The 8,006-nt window shown below is 37.3% G+C and overlaps 1 pseudogene across 1 annotated transcript; it reads left to right on the plus strand.

Moving 5' to 3' along the window:
* The first annotated feature begins 5,304 nt into the window (after positions 1-5,304).
* Positions 5,305-7,398, plus strand: LOC143565152 (protein HOTHEAD-like; annotated as a pseudogene). Its single transcript, XR_013141007.1, has 3 exons — positions 5,305-5,960; positions 6,163-6,550; positions 6,727-7,398. The product of XR_013141007.1 is annotated as a protein HOTHEAD-like (transcript).
* Positions 7,399-8,006: the final 608 nt, after the last annotated feature.

The raw sequence follows: 8,006 nt of genomic DNA on the forward strand, positions 1-8,006 counted from the left end.
CATTCTTGTTTACTCAAAATACAAAGACGATCATCAAGTTCATCTTAAGGTTATACTTGAAACCCTAAGGAACGAGAAATTATACGCCAAGTTCTCCAAGTGTGAATTTTGGTTGTCTGAAGTACAATTTCTTGGTCATGTTATAAATGAGAAGGGTATTCAAGTAGATCCAGCAAAGATCGAAGCTATAACCAAGTGGGAGAAACCTAAGACACCGACTCAAGTCTGAAGTTTTCTAGGCTTAGCTGGTTACTATCGCAGATTCATTTAAGACTTCTCCCGAATAGCTGTCCCATTAACGTCACTCACAAGAAAGTCAATTAAGTTTGAATGGGGACAGAAGCAAGAGGAAGCATTCGAAACACTAAAATAAAAGTTAACCAATGCACCTATCTTGGCTTTGCCAGATGGACTAGGAAACTTTATCATTTACTGTGATGCTTCACACACGGGAATGGGATGTGTTTTGATGCAAGAAAAGAAAGTGATTGCTTATGCTTCGAGACAATTGAAAGTTCATGAAAAGAATTACACCACGCACGACCTTGAATTAGGCGCTATAATTTTCGCTTTGAAATTATGGCGACATTACTTGTAGGGTGTAAGGTTCACAGTATACACTGACCACAAAAGCTTGAAGCATATATTCGATCGAAAGGAGTTGAATATGAGGCAAAGGCCTTGGATGGAAACACTTAATGACTACGACTGTGAGACCGTATACCATGAAGGAAAAGCCAACATTGTGGCTGACACTTTAAGTAGGAAAGAACATGAAAAACCAAAGAGAGTTCGAGCTCTTAGATTGGAACTTAAAGTCGATTTAGCCTGCCAAATTAGAGAAGCTCAGAAGTTGACACTAGAAGAAGGGAACATTAAGGCCGAAAAAGAGAAAGGCACAATTGATCAATTTATTAAAGGAAGTGATGAAATACTTAGACTTGGTACAAGGATTTGGGTACCAATAGTCGGAAATTTAAGGGATAAGATTCTCGAAGAAGCACACAAGTCAAAATACATGATGCATCCGGGAAGTGACAAGATGTATCACAATCTAAAAGACGATTACTGATGGATCTGGACGAATAAATACACTGCTTTATATGTAGCTAAGTGCATGACGTGTTCAAAAGTGAAAGCTGAACATCAAAAGCCGTTAGGATTACTACAACAACCGGAAATCCCGATATGGAAATGGGAAATGATAACCATGGATTTCATCATGAAGTTACCAAAAACTTCACGCCAAAATGATGCAATCTGGGTAATTGTAGATAGACTTACGAAGTCAGCTCATTTCATTCCAATTCAAGAAACATTTAGTATGGATAAGTTAGCATACTTACATGTCGAAAACATTGTATCCTTACATGGTGTGCCGCTATCCATCATATCCGACAGAGATAGTCGTTTTACTTCAAATTTTTGGTCAAGCTTTCAAAAAGCCATGGGGACTCGACTAAATCTAAGTACTGCTTACCATCCCCAAACTGATGGCCAAAGTGAACGTACGATTCAAACATTAGAAGATATGCTTCGTGCCTGCGTCATTGATCTAGGAGGAAGTTGGGACACTCATCTCGCGCTGATGGAATTCTCGTACAACAATAGTTATCATACGAGTATCCAAGCAGCACCATTTGAAGCATTGTATGGACGTAAGTGTAGAACACCTGTGTGTTGGTCAAAAACAGGTGATGGTCAGTTGTCAGGACCTGACATCGTTCAAAGAACCACTGATCAAGTTATACAAATCCGTGAACAATTGAAAACGACAAGAGATAGACAAAAGAGTTATGCGGACATTCGCCGCAAGCCATTAGAATTCAAAGAAGGCGACAAAGTGTTATTGAAAGTATCGCCTTGGAAAGGTGTAGTAAGATTCGGGAAGAAAGGAAAATTAAGTCCAAGATTCGTTGGACCATTCAAAATACTCGAAAGAGTTGGGCCAGTTGCTTATCGGCTAGAATTACCCGAGGAGATGAAGGGTATTCACGATGTGTTTCACGTATCCAATCTGCGCAAGTGTTTAGCCGACGAAACCCTTGCTATGCCATTAAAAGTTGTCAAGATCAACGAGAAGCTTAAGTTTGTGGAACAACCTATCCAAATAGAAGATAGCATGATCAAGTTTCTCAAGCACAAACGACTCAAACTCGTAAAAGTCAAATGGGATTCAAGACGAGGACCCGAGTATACGTGGGAACTCGAGTCAGAAATGAAGAAAAAGTATCCCAATCTATTCCAATAAATCTCGAGGACGAGATTATTCAAAAGGTGGGGAGAATGTAACACCGCGTCCTTTACCCTCTTTAACTTAGGCTCAATACACTAACTTAAAAAGTATAGGGACTGAAATTGTAAATTCTAAAAATTTACTCCCATCGCGGTACGCGATGGGGTAGCAATCAACCCATCGCGTAGCGTGATGGGCTTGCTGAGTCAGTGGACACGTGTCCAACAACGTGTCAACACGTGGCACGTTGTGACATGCCACGTGTCACCACCGCATAAGGCGATGTAAAAGTGCGGCGTCGCGATACGCGATGGGTCACCAAGACCCTATCGCGTACCGCGATGGGGTTCAAAAACGGCTATAAAAGGGGAGGACGGGTATGAACCTCATTCATCCCAAACTCACCTTCATTTTCACATAGTTAACCTAGGGAGGCATGCTCAATAGCCGTGACGAGCCGACATGCCATTTTCTCGTGATTCGTGCAAGGAACGAAGTCATAATCGAGTAATCAGCATATAATCAAGTAGATCAAGATCCTGCCTTTTCTTATTATCAATCTAAGTATCCGCGTTAAGGTAGGGGTTACGTTTAAGTTATTTGAATTATAGCTTAGATTATCAGTCGAGGCTATGGCCTTTAACCTTGATCGTATTTTACAAATCATTCACAATCATGTTTTCATAAACGTTACTTCATGATGAAGTAATGCTAAACGAAAGATATATTTTGACGAGCATGTAGTAACTAGAAGGGGATATCACTAGTAGTAAGTTTCTTGCCTAAGGAAAAGTAATTCGTATAAATCCCAATCAACCGATGGACCCGTTTACTTACCTGGAGAAACTTACCAACGTGATAGAACCTATTAGGCCAAAGCATGCTATATCAAACGTTACATAAAACAAGTATTTTCATTCAAAATCAAAGATAAACGATTTCAAGGTTAAGCTTACAATCATAGCTTAACATCATTCAAAACATTCATACGAACCTATTTATGTATAGCTTAATATCATTCACAATCACTCAATCAATCAGTCAACGTTTTCAACACCGACAGTACATGTGGATACGTTCAAACCTTTTATAACGTGAATACGTTAACCTTTTTGATCAGTCAAAAATATTTATACTCAATGAGACGAACGGGTGTTTGTCTTAACGAGTCAATCAATGTTTACATGAGGTTGTATGATCTCTAAAACATTATAATACAAAGTAGAGAATAAAAACAACTCAGACCGAATACGCATGTGTCTGGATCCAAACATAACCATTCAGCCTAATCATTCAAAGGTTACGTGGCCGCGGGCTAATGGTCATAACTAGTCTCCAAGTAAGGGCTACGTGGCTTGGGAACAATTGTGTGTGTAGGGCAGTAGTACATAGACCAGAAGTAGAAATGCTTCTGCTGAGCTTGTAGAGATAACTATATTTGTATTGTAATGTCATTCAAATGTTTTATTGAGTCATACGTGTTCACCAGCATATAACTGACGTATTTTTCCAACCCATTGCAAGTAATTAAGCATTAGTAGCATTAGAAAGGATTGGAGTCTTCTAAAGATAGAAGCGCGTACAAGATGGCTCCGTTTTTTATTAACAAATCCTAGTATTATGAAACATATATTTTATAAACTATACTTGGGTGTTAAATTCCCAAGTAATTTTCAATGTAAATTAATATTCAACCTAAAGTCTTCCGCTAAAATTAACCCATAAACTCTGATATATTTACAAAACAGGTACCAACTTATGGTCACACGCCTAGGCCCTAAGTCGGGGTGTGACATGTCTTAACCGGGCCCACGTTGGCTTCAGAGTTTGGCTTGGGCGTTCCCCCGGAAACCATAAGGCCGACGGCCACTTTACAACTGTTGTGCCACCACAAGAGCATAAATCTCTGGCGTAACACATGGTGGAACGAAAACCAGAGTGAGCTCAGGGTTCAAACTGATAACTTTTGTACAAGACTTAACTCAAATCCTTCATTGGCAATGTCCACCCAAATATGACATAAATGGGATTCACACTTGAGTCTCCATTAGAGAACCTAAGCCTCAAATTGATTAATTTATTTTAATAATAATAATAAAATAATAAGTTTTCCTAAAAAGAAAATGATAATAAAATAATCTTGTAACAACTTCCGTCATAAAAGACTATCTCCGATGGAATCTTCCTTTCTTTAAAATCCAGCGTTTTTCTTTTTTTAAGTTATTAGGTATTTTACATATCGGTAGCGTGTATGTATGTGTATAGTAATCGGTAGCGTATACATACGTGTATACATGCTACAAGCCAAACATGAATTAACATTAGGCTCGACTAGTTTACATATCCGTAGCCGTACGTTGTTCGAATATATATCCAAGCACTAGGGCAACAAATGACATTATATAATATTGTCATAAGTGCCAAATCTAACCAACTGCGAATTTTTTTACATTCAAACAAACGAAGTTGACATTACTTGTACATCTTTTGAGTTGATCAGGTCCAAGTCCATGGATGCATTGGATGCCGTAAACCACACTCACATAGTGATTGATGAGAATTTTAATCTCATTTTTTTATTACTTTTGACATTTTCAGTTTAGTTTCTTAATTTTATTTGGATGATGGATTTAATATGAAGCAAATGCACATACGAAGGCGTAAATGTTATGGAAGAGTAAACATTAAAATAAGCAAGCTAGGAATATATTCCTAATATGCTAAGTTGTCCCATTCAACTTTCAGGTGACAACACGGTTTTAGCTGCTTATAAATTGCTTAATTTCCATATACATTCAACTTATTCATAAACGTTAACCACTTGCAGCTGATCGAGTGCTCGGATGGCTCCAATATCGGGAAGGCTGGCCACTTGCGCTCTTGTCTCTATTCTTTTCTTATATGAGTGATGTGTCGCTGAAATACGTATGTTGTCACTTTATTATATGTAGCCTTGTAATCGTTTTTATACTAAACCAATTAAATTAAAATGAGCTAATATACAAGTGAAATTATTTTCTAGCATTTGCATGTGCGTACTGACCGAGGCTAATATGCTAAATTATTTTTATTTTAATTACAGCTCCCAACTATAGTTTCATGCATGAAGCAACAAAAGCTCCCAAGATTTCATTCTATGACTACATCATCATTGGTGGTGGTACCGCTGGAATCCCGTTAGCAGTCACATTATCTGCCAAGTACAAAGTTCTACTGCTTGAACGTGGTGGCTCGCCTTATGGAAATCCCAACATTACCAACGCAAACAATTTTGGTTCTTATTTCTCGGATACATCTCCAGATTCTCCCTCTCAACGATTTACATCTGAAGGCGTTGTAAATTCACGTCCACGAGTCTTGGGTGGTGGCACTTCTATTAATGCGGGTTTCTACTCTCGTGGCGAAGCAAAATTCAACGAAGAAGCTCGATTGACTGATGCAAATCTCGTGGAAGAGTCATATAAATGGATAGAAAGAAGTGTCGTTTTTAAACCGGTAGTGCAGAGGTGGCAGTCCTCGCTACGTGCTGCACTAGTGGAAGCTGGAGTCACACCTGATAATGGCTTTAGTTTTGATCATATTGCCGGGACTAAAGTTGGCGGTACACTCTTTGATGCAAATGTAACCCGACATTTAGCAGCGGATTTGCTACGGTATTCAAATCCGAAACTGTTGTCAGTGTTTCTACATGCAACTGTTCATAAAATCCAATTTAAGACCAAAGGTATACACTAGAAAAATAACCTAAGTAATAATTATATATACCATCTTTACATTTACAAACACCAAAAATTTTGTTGTCCAAATTGTTTTCCAGAATACATAAGTTTCCCAAATCTGATAAAACAAAATTCTGAAGATTTTACATATTTCTTTGTTAACAACTGTTATTGACATTTTCATGGCAAACTTGTAACATTGTACAAGAAGATCAAGTCCATTGGCTTATGGAGTAGTATTTGCAGATTCTTTAGGCCGCGGTAAACATATAGCATACCTGAAAGGTGGAAAGAAGAATGAAATTATATTATCAGCTGGTGCACTTGGAAGCCCTCAACTGTTAATGTTAAGTGGCATAGGTCCAAAAGAACAACTTTTCGAGCATAAGATTAAAGTCGTGCTTCCGCAACCTTTGGTTGGTAACGGCATGGCAGATAACCCACTAAACACAATTTTGTTCCTTCTCCTATCCCGGTCGAGCCATCCATTATCCAAGTTGTTGGTATTACTCAGTTTGGAAGCTACATTGAGGAAGCAGGGGGCGTTAACTTTGTTCGCGCAAACCTCTCAAGCTATCAAGGGTTTTCCCCTCAGGTATCTAAAACTTAATTTAACAAAAAAATTAATTAACAAGTTATATTTAAAAGACTTGGTGGCAAATGGGTTTCAGTTCATGGTATGGTGACCTTTTAAAGATAACACATTTATGAGAAAACTAGTAGCAAAACGAATCAGTGACCTCTTAAAAAGAACACCTTTGTTTGTTGCAGATGGGCGGCTTTATATTTGAGAAAATTAACGGCCCTCTATCTACGGGTGAACTAAAGCTTAAAAACCGTAATCCAGCTGATAACCCAGTAGTGACATTCAACTACTTCAAGGAACCTAAAGATATGGAAAAGTGCGTAAACGGGGTTAGAACCATTCTAAAAGCAGTTGAATCCAAAGCATTCTCCGACTACAAGTATGCCAATATGACTGCCAAAGATATTCTTGATCTAAACATGAAGTTACAATTAAACACGCGTAATAGAAGTACTTCATTGGCACAATACTGCAAGGACACAGTGAGGACTATGTGGCATTATCATGGTGGTTGTCATATCGGAGAAGTCGTTGATGATAAATATAAGGTTCTTGGTGTCGACTCGCTTCGAGTTATTGATGGATCAACTATACTTAACTCTCCGGGAACTAATCCTCAAGCTAGCGTTTTGATGCTTGGAAGGTAAGTAGAGTTCAAGTGGTAGAAATTAAATGTGAAATCTTAACATGTACATTTTATTAGTTTCCGTTTATTAACAAACTAATAACTGGGAGTGTTTCAATTACTGCAGGTACATGGGAATTACAATACTTAACCAACGAATTGCATCTGACAAATTACAATAAGAAATGGCGATCACGTTTTAATTTCTCAACAACATACTATTAATTTACATGACTAATTGTCTCTTATTATTTAACTTGGTATGAAATACTAAGTTTTATTCTTACTGTACGTACAAATGTTGTTTTATGATCGAATAAAAACATTTATATCTTTATAAGTGTATTAAATAATTTAAATTTAATTAATCGAAAGAACGTTCTTGATAAATTTTAAATATCTAAACCCAAGAGCAATTGCATCACGGTTCAATACAGGCATCCGAGGCCACAGATTACTAGATAGATACTTTAAATCGTTTCTTGATTGTATGATATAAGATATTGTGTTTATTCAACATATTAACAAACCAAATCTTACGTGTTTCCACATCCTTCATATTATGATGCATGATATATAGTTGGAAGTAAGAATATGATATCATGAGTCATGACCATCAAATATGCTTCAAACTCATGTAGGCTTCAATAATAGAAATAATATAATTAGGACACGTACCTAGTAATCACCAAACTTACCACATATACCATTTTAATGTAAACTCTTAATAGACTAGTTCAATCGATAGTCTTATAGATTATAGTAAAGTTTATGAAACACTGATTTTATATCAAATTGGTCAAATAAGTTGAATTTTGTTTTACAATCAAAATTGATGCC

Source organism: Bidens hawaiensis, unplaced genomic scaffold (assembly GCF_021521415.1).
Source record: "Bidens hawaiensis isolate Kalapana, Puna unplaced genomic scaffold, B.hawaiensis_p1.1 tig00022291_1, whole genome shotgun sequence".
In the NCBI taxonomy this organism is placed as follows: domain Eukaryota; kingdom Viridiplantae; phylum Streptophyta; class Magnoliopsida; order Asterales; family Asteraceae; genus Bidens; species Bidens hawaiensis.